Source organism: Poecilia mexicana, unplaced genomic scaffold (genome assembly GCF_051168715.1).
Source record: "Poecilia mexicana isolate PSO_F unplaced genomic scaffold, ASM5116871v1 scaffold_17, whole genome shotgun sequence".
NCBI lineage: Eukaryota > Metazoa > Chordata > Actinopteri > Cyprinodontiformes > Poeciliidae > Poecilia > Poecilia mexicana.
Window position 1 is genome coordinate 6,477,689 of NW_028263386.1, and position 9,223 is coordinate 6,486,911.

General features: G+C 35.2%; 2 long non-coding RNA genes across 2 annotated transcripts; one reads left to right on the top strand and one right to left on the bottom strand.

Annotated features, from left to right (window-relative positions):
• Window positions 1-515: 515 nt before the first annotated feature.
• Window positions 516-2,155, top strand: LOC148154693 (uncharacterized). Its single transcript, XR_015765826.1, has 2 exons — window positions 516-1,788; window positions 1,935-2,155. It is a non-coding gene; the product is annotated as an uncharacterized LOC148154693 (long non-coding RNA).
• A 2,052-nt stretch (window positions 2,156-4,207) lies between these two features.
• On the bottom strand, window positions 4,208-7,880 carry LOC148154694 (uncharacterized). The gene is made up of 3 exons (XR_015765827.1): window positions 6,274-7,880; window positions 6,004-6,127; window positions 4,208-5,172 (listed from the first exon to the last, which is right to left on the bottom strand). It is a non-coding gene; the product is annotated as an uncharacterized LOC148154694 (long non-coding RNA).
• Between the last annotated feature and the right edge of the window lie 1,343 nt (window positions 7,881-9,223).

A 9,223-nucleotide genomic window follows, 5' to 3' on the forward strand; every position in this document is an offset into this window, starting at 1 on the left:
AAAGAAAGGGAGCGAGGTCGAACAAAAAGTGTTTGTAAAATTCAGCACTCAGCCCATCGATTCCAGGGGATTTGTTGGTTTTGAGATGTGAGATAGCATCCACAATCTCTTGCAAAGAGACTGGCTCATCACATTGTTCCCGTTCAATATTAGAAATTTGATTAACTGTTAAATTGATCATCAGTATGGAAAGCCATTTGCGCCAAAATTGAATAAATAAATAAATGGGTTAAATAAATAAAAAATGAGTAAAATAAATCAAAAAATGAAGTAAATGAGTGAAATAAATAAAAAATTTGTTAAATAAATAGTTTAGCTTTTTCATTAAACCAATTTTTAATTTATTTATTTTTCATATTATCAATTTCCCAATTTCTCTTTTTCATTTATCTATTTGTCATTTATCCCTTTATCCATTTACCCATTTTTCATTAATCTATTTTTCATTTGTCCATTTTTCATTTATCCCTTTATCTATTTACCCATTTTTCATTAATCTATTTTTTAATTTAACCGTTTTCCATTTCCTATTTCCATTAACCCGATTTGCTATTTCCCACTTTCATTAATCAATTTCTCATATATCCCTTTTCTTACTTACCCATTTTCTTTTATCTATTTTTCATTTACCCATTTTTCATTAATCTCTTTATCTATTTACCCATTTTACATTAATCTATCTTTTAATTTAACCATTTTTCCATTTCCTTTTTCCATTAACCCGATTTTCCTATTTCCCACTTTCATTAATCAATTTCTCATATATCCCTTTTTTTATTTACCCATTTTCTTTTATCTATTTTTCATTTACCCATTTTTCATTAATCTCTTTATCTATTTACCCATTTTTCATTAATCTATCTTTTAATTTAACCATTTTTCCATTTCCTTTTTCCATTAACCCGATTTTCCTATTTCCCACTTTCATTAATCAATTTCTCATATATCCCTTTTTTTATTTACCCATTTTCTTTTATCTATTTTTCATTTACCCATTTTTCATTAATCTCTTTATCTATTTACCCATTTTTCATTAATCTATCTTTTAATTTAACCATTTTCCATTTCCTTTTTCCATTAACCCGATTTTCTATTTCCCACTTTCATTAATCAATTTCTCATATATCCCTTCTTTATGTACCCATTTTTCTTTAACCTATTTTTCATTTAACTTTTGTTTGAAAAACTTTTAATTTTCCCATTTTCCAATTTCCCTTATTCATTTAGTATTTCCTTATTTTCTTATTTATCACATTCTATTTTCCCCGCTAAACTTAGGGGGAAAAATAAATGCAAATGAGGAGTGGCACGTCATCAGGCTACAACTTCCCCAATTGGTTGGTTAGCGTCACACCTACTTTGCTTTCAAGAAAGATGGCGACCTACTAACGGGTTATCTATAAGCATAAGCTCATTAACTTCATTAGAAAATAGTGTTATTACTCCTGACTTTATTTTTGTGTGGCCGCTCAGACAGAACGTGTTTCAGCTGGCGGCTCTGATGGACTCAGAGCTTCACCGTCGGGGTTTTTTATAGTTTGGACGAAGCGGCCGCTGAAGTTGGCTTACGATTGAAGGTTCAGGACGCCTTCGTAGCTACCAGCTGCGATTCAACTATAAGGAGCAGACTTGACTGTACATCGTAAGTGAACTGCAATATCCAGTGGCAGCTCTACGGAGCATCGAGCTGAAAGAATGACGGTGCCAAGCCTTGGAGATCTGCATCGGAGGCCATCTTTCAGACATGCACCGCTGCTGTCCGTCCAGGATCCTCCGGTTGCCCAGACGGTAAGCTAACGCTGATGTTTTCCAACTATAGTCATATTTGTAACCAAACTTGAGGCCAACAGGTGTACTTTTGACCGCCACCAGGTCAAAAGTACAGCTTGTTTTTGCAGCACATTCATTAATGTTTCTATCGTGTTTTTTTTCAGATGCTAAGCTGTCACAGCAGATCATCCTGCAGGCCTCTGGTCTCTGTTTCCAGTGATCTCACAGCTTCAGGGTGACCAGAGACCTTCACCTTTCTGGAGCAGGAACACCCGGCCAAATGCACTGGTGACACATTTAATTTAAAAAATGTGGCTGTTCTTATAGCATTGATATGCAAGAACCATCTACTGTTTTTAATAATAAAAATATATATATTATGAAATCTGTGTTCCTTCTCATCTGTGTAGTTCTAATTTAATCAAATCTCATGTTTTCACATCCCAGAGACAATAAGATGGATAGTTTGTTTGTGGCTTTAACCCATTCATTCCAAATTTTTCCCAAACATGTAAATATGAAAATCCGATGTCATTGATAGCCCTTTGAACTAATCAGGGAAATAATTTTAAAAATTGTGGAAAAGTATGTAAAAAAGTGTGTTTTATGTTCGGTCACAATTGTGACCGGTGGGATAATATGGTGTTCTAATACTAAGATGAGCTAAAAGTGCTTTTTCCAAATAGACATGATCATAATATGTGAACATTGTTTCTTTAGTAGAATATATCTTGCCACAGCATTACTTTAGTGCAACATTTGCTCTGTAAAGTACAAATTTGACTATCAATATATTCTAAACCAAGGTAAATTTGAGTGCTTGAGTGTTTATGCATAATTATATTGAACTTCAGTCAGTTGTAGTGTCATCACAGTAACATAGATCATAAAGATAACATCTACAGTAGAGGCTTTCATTTATATTTCTGAAAATTATGAACATTTGTCACACTGTCATAAAGTAAAACTCAATAGACTTAGTCCAGGGGTCTCCGTCTCCAGGATTTAGGGCCTGTGTCATGCATCTTTTCCATCCGCCTCTGCTTCAGCACACCTGAATCAGGTGATAAGCAGGACTCTGGAGAACTGGACTGCATACTGAAAGGGTGATCCATTTAATTCAGGTGTGTTGGACCAGGAACACACCTGAAAGTTGCAGGATACCGGACCCCAAGGCCTGGAATCAAAGGAGAGTAGTATGGCTCCTTCTCACCATTTGGTGACTTTGGTTTTCTTCAATTTTAGGTTATTTCATCTCTTTCTTACTTTCCATGTTCTTTCTTGAAGCACTCAGTGTGCAATAAAACCTTGAATTTCTCCAACACATGGGTGGTGCAAAAGCAACAACTGGAACAACATCTCTGGAAACGACTCTTGCATTGACTGACCAGAAAGTGTCTTGGTTACATCTCGTCATAACTTGAAGAGAAGTGTCCATTTGAGATCTATTTCCATGACCTGCTGGCCTTATACCAAACCTTTGCATAAGATAATAAGCCATGATGAGCAAATCAGTTGCTCCTCCTACGACACATTTGTAAAATAATATCTGAAAGGTAAATGGCCTGTACTTGTGTAGTTCTTTATCAAGTCCAAATGACCTGAAAATGTTTTCACCACATTTAGTCATTCACCCATTCACACACACATTCACACACCGACAGCAGTAAGCTACTATATTGTAGCTACAGCTTGCCTGCCACAGTTTGACAGAAGTAAGGCAGTCATACACCGGCTCGTCCACCAGGGTCCTCTGAATACCACCGGCTGGCATGGTGGCTGAATTGTCCTCTTGATCAAGGTCACAACTACTGACACAAACAAAGTGGGGGTTCCAGCAGGCAACCCACCAGGTACAAGATAAACTCCAACCTCCTAGGCTACCGGCACCGTTTCAGGTGTGCTTTTGGTATGGACCATGTTGAGAACGAGAATCTCAATCGATGAATCATAATTTGTATTGACACACGGAGCATAAAATCAGCCAAGAAAAGCATTCAGACTTTACTTATTTTATTAACTTTCAGCGCTGAAAGGAGACGCTTTACCATTACATCCGAGAAGAGTTTCTAAAAAAGTCTGTGCAGCGTCTGAGGAGAAGGAGGAGGGCAGCTGATTATATGGACTGAAGACACTGCCTGAAATCACACCATGTCTCTGTGGCCTGATAAGTTTCTGTTTCTCGTGAGAAATGGACCTTAGTGTCTAACAGAATCAAAAATGTAACTCTTTACTATGGGCCCTTTGTCTAACAGCGTGTGACTCTTTCTCGGCCTTGGTAAAGCATCTCAACAACCACCATCACTTCTTGGACCTGACCATGACATTGAACCTTGAGGGGGTTTGGTCATAAAGGTCTACACCTCTCATGTGCTCATTGATCTAGTTGACATCAGTCTCTATATAATTCTTCATCTTTGTTTCCATTAGGAAAATATTGTTGTTTTTCTAGTGGATCAGCAGTTTCTCATCTTGTGTTGGAACCTCATTTGGATCCTCTTTAAAGGGTACATCAAAGAGACAGCTGTCCCTTCGTCATAAACTTTTGCAGGTGGTAACAGAGTACCACATGCCTGATGAAGGGTCAGATTATCCTCTTTTCCCATGAACTGATCATATGCATTCAAAATCAGGCATGGAAAATGGCCCATCTTCCCCTTATAGTCCATGTTTAAGCCATCACTATCAAAATCAGTAAGGGTTCCATTTTTCTCACAACTACATTGTTGTATGCTTTGTCTGGCTATAACAAAGTCCAACAAATCAAGAACCAAACTCAAAATTAATCTTAAAAAGGAAGAAGTTAGGAATTGGAAGAATATGGTATGTATTTAAATAAGTGGACCTATTGGTCAAACGTATTCTCCCACCTGTCACTATTATGACCGTCAACATGTTTACACATCCTGCTCACACACCTAACAAATTTTTATAAATGCAAAGGTGAATATCCTAACTAGACACTTTAAAGATGATGTGCACCAAAAATCTTTGTTGTATGTTTATTTAAACATACATTGCTATCCTCTTCTTTGGGAGGTTTGTGGCACTCTTTTTCTCGCCGAGGTGCAACCAAGATTTAATCAGCTCTAGTCATGTGATAATTTAGTCTAAACATGTGATACTGCATAAGTATTATCCAAACACTAAACTTTGAATGTTTGCTGAACATTAACTGAAAATTTAATCAGCAAGCTTTTTAGAGTCCTTGAAAGTGAAAAAAAAATTCATTTTTCCTCTGATGTTTGGGTGAACTCTTCTCTGCGGAGGTCGGCCATCTCTCTGGTTCTTCCTGAAGGAGATCCATCAGGAGTTCTGGTGCTGCTCACAGTGCAGACGGTTCTCCTCCCTGTTTGCCGTTGTCCCTCTCTCAGCCAGAATCTCCAGTCATTTTTCTTGATCCTTGAATAAACATAACAGAATATGTTCTGGGTGTTATTTATGATTCGTTTGTTAATTAAAACAATGTTTAATATAAAAATAAGATTAATTTATTTCCTTAACAATTCCTTCTCCTGTTCCCTCAGAAGGAAAGAGTTTAGGACTCACTAATTACATTTACTCAAATATAGTTGAGTAACTTTTTGAAACTCAAATGAAGTTTTAGGAGTACCGTTACTATGCTGAACTTTTTACTTTTACTCAGGTCATTTTATTATGAAGCATCACTATTCTTATTTAAACAATTTTTTTATTTTGTCTTTAAAAAACTAAAAATTCCGCTGAACTTTATATTTTGAGCCCTCTAATTGTGTAATTTTTTAAGATATGAAATAATTGATAACTTGATCAGTTACTCAGTACTTGTATACTTTTTACCAAATGCTTCTTTACTCATGTGTAATTTCTTATTCAGCTACTTTTTACTTAAACATGTAAGTAAGAGATAAACATGAGTAAAAACATGTTTGGAGTACAAATTATGGAACAGTAACCAAATGTTGAGGCACATATGTTGAACAAAAACAGGGAAACTAAGGTGGCCAAGTTATACATCCACAAAGAACTACTGAAATGAATAGTCATAATTACTTTATATGAATACGACATGTATGCATGTGGGCCACACTTGGCACATTTCAGGGATGTAACCAATAGGGACAGATTTTAGCAGGAGTTCAGCTTTTATCCATTCTGCATTCTGTACCCTCACTAAGGTCACTGTATTCAGGTAGTCTGTTTACAAACATCAGCGTTAATTTACCCCCACATTTTTTAAATTAAATGTGTCACCAGTGCATTTGGCCGGGTGTTCCTGCTCCAGAAAGGTGAAGGTCTCTGGTCACCCTGAAGCTGTGAGATCACTGGAAACAGAGACCAGAGGCCTGCAGGATGATCTGCTGTGACAGCTTAGCATCTGAAAAAAAACACGATAGAAACATTAATGAATGTGCTGCAAAAACAAGCTGTACTTTTGACCTGGTGGCGGTCAAAAGTACACCTGTTGGCCTCAAGTTTGGTTACAAATATGACTATAGTTGGAAAACATCAGCGTTAGCTTACCGTCTGGGCAACCGGAGGATCCTGGACGGACAGCAGCGGTGCATGTCTGAAAGATGGCCTCCGATGCAGATCTCCAAGGCTTGGCACCGTCATTCTTTCAGCTCGATGCTCCGTAGAGCTGCCACTGGATATTGCAGTTCACTTACGATGTACAGTCAAGTCTGCTCCTTATAGTTGAATCGCAGCTGGTAGCTACGAAGGCGTCCTGAACCTTCAATCGTAAGCCAACTTCAGCGGCCGCTTCGTCCAAACTATAAAAAACCCCGACGGTGAAGCTCTGAGTCCATCAGAGCCGCCAGCTGAAACACGTTCTGTCTGAGCGGCCACACAAAAATAAAGTCAGGAGTAATAACACTATTTTCTAATGAAGTTAATGAGCTTATGCTTATAGATAACCCGTTAGTAGGTCGCCATCTTTCTTGAAAGCAAAGTAGGTGTGACGCTAACCAACCAATTGGGGAAGTTGTAGCCTGATGACGTGCCACTCCTCATTTGCATTTATTTTTCCCCCTAAGTTTAGCGGGGAAAATAGAATGTGATAAATAAGAAAATAAGGAAATACTAAATGAATAAGGGAAATTGGAAAATGGGAAAATTAAAAGTTTTTCAAACAAAAGTTAAATGAAAAATAGGTTAAAGAAAAATGGGTACATAAAGAAGGGATATATGAGAAATTGATTAATGAAAGTGGGAAATAGAAAATCGGGTTAATGGAAAAAGGAAATGGAAAATGGTTAAATTAAAAGATAGATTAATGAAAAATGGGTAAATAGATAAAGAGATTAATGAAAAATGGGTAAATGAAAAATAGATAAAAGAAAATGGGTAAATAAAAAAAGGGATATATGAGAAATTGATTAATGAAAGTGGGAAATAGGAAAATCGGGTTAATGGAAAAAGGAAATGGAAAAATGGTTAAATTAAAAGATAGATTAATGAAAAATGGGTAAATAGATAAAGAGATTAATGAAAAATGGGTAAATGAAAAATAGATAAAAGAAAATGGGTAAATAAAAAAAGGGATATATGAGAAATTGATTAATGAAAGTGGGAAATAGGAAAATCGGGTTAATGGAAAAAGGAAATGGAAAAATGGTTAAATTAAAAGATAGATTAATGTAAAATGGGTAAATAGATAAAGAGATTAATGAAAAATGGGTAAATGAAAAATAGATAAAAGAAAATGGGTAAGTAAGAAAAGGGATATATGAGAAATTGATTAATGAAAGTGGGAAATAGCAAATCGGGTTAATGGAAATAGGAAATGGAAAAACGGTTAAATTAAAAAATAGATTAATGAAAAATGGGTAAATAGATAAAGGGATAAATGAAAAATGGACAAATGAAAAATAGATTAATGAAAAATGGGTAAATGGATAAAGGGATAAATGACAAATAGATAAATGAAAAAGAGAAATTGGGAAATTGATAATATGAAAAATAAATAAATTAAAAATTGGTTTAATGAAAAAGCTAAACTATTTATTTAACAAATTTTTTATTTATTTCACTCATTTACTTCATTTTTTTGATTTATTTTACTCATTTTTTATTTATTTAACCCATTTATTTATTTATTCAATTTTGGCGCAAATGGCTTTCCATACATCAGGGCGTCAACTGAAGTTTGACTGAAGTTGGAAAGATAAAGAGTTTCATAAAAGGAACTACAATACCTAGCGATATCATCAAGGTTATCTGTAACAGTGTTGTTAATCTTTAGTCTAGGCCAGTGTTTCTCAACCTTTTTCGGCCCAGCCCCCCCCTAGCCCTTATCCTGGTCCCTCACCGTCCCCCACCAAAGAATTTGCAGGCTACTTTGCATATTTATTATTAATATGACTATCACTATTGTAGATGTTTTGATTTTTATGCTTGTTTCTGTATTTATCATCAAAACTAATTTCCCAGAGAACAAAAAAGCCATGGGAATAGAAATTATTTTCACAGGTGTTCACAAAAAATGCAATGAACATTAAAGTTAAATTCAGTAGGCCTAACAGCAGCCAATCAGAGTGGAAAAAATATTATTGTTCTTTTCCATTTTCTAGTTGTTAAATATTCCACAAATGATCAGATAAAAGATGAACAATATGCCAGTTTAAACTTTGATCTATTTGCAAACTGACTGAGCTCTGCAGCATTAAAACATGGATAGAACTGTAACTACATTAATCATAGCTCTTCTTCTCTTCAGTGTTTCTGTCGTTTCTGGTGGTGCAGCTCTGTGCTGCCTTCAGGAGAATGGGACATCAGAGTATCATCCATAAAATTTCACCCACATGGCATTTACTGTGCAAACCAGAGCTTTCAGTGGAAAAACAAAAGTTCCAGATCCTTTTAATGCCATAGAAATATGAGACAGAAACATGGATTATATCTTTATACAGACGTGTCTATTGATTTATAGATTAATAGTTTTACTGGGCAGAAATGACAAAGAACAAATCTGGTTCTTAATCAAATCCTAATGAGTCAAATTGAAAGTGTCATGGAGTCATCAGCCTCATGACATTAACACTGACATGAAAAATAATATTGAAGAAATAAATATATCAAATCTAATTAAAAACATAATTAAGTGATAATTTATTTACTGTTATGGTCTGTAAGATATATTTATTCTCAGTATTTGATATGGTCTTAACAAACCCATGGCATTTCAACAATATTATTTTACCTTTTATCTGGAAATAGTGTCTGTTTATTCTTGCCATGCAGTCCTCTGTATTAATTATTGATCGAAAGGTCTTGCCATACCAGTTTATTCCTCTGTATTTACTTTAGTTTCTTAGTTTATTTTTGCATTTTGTTCTTCATTCATTTCCATTTAGTTAGTATTATATCCTCTCTTGGTTTATTGCTATGTCCACTTTAGTTTCTTTCCTGTTTCTGTCACAAATAGTTGAATGATTATGGGTGAGCTTTAAAATGCAAAGTTATAAAAGTT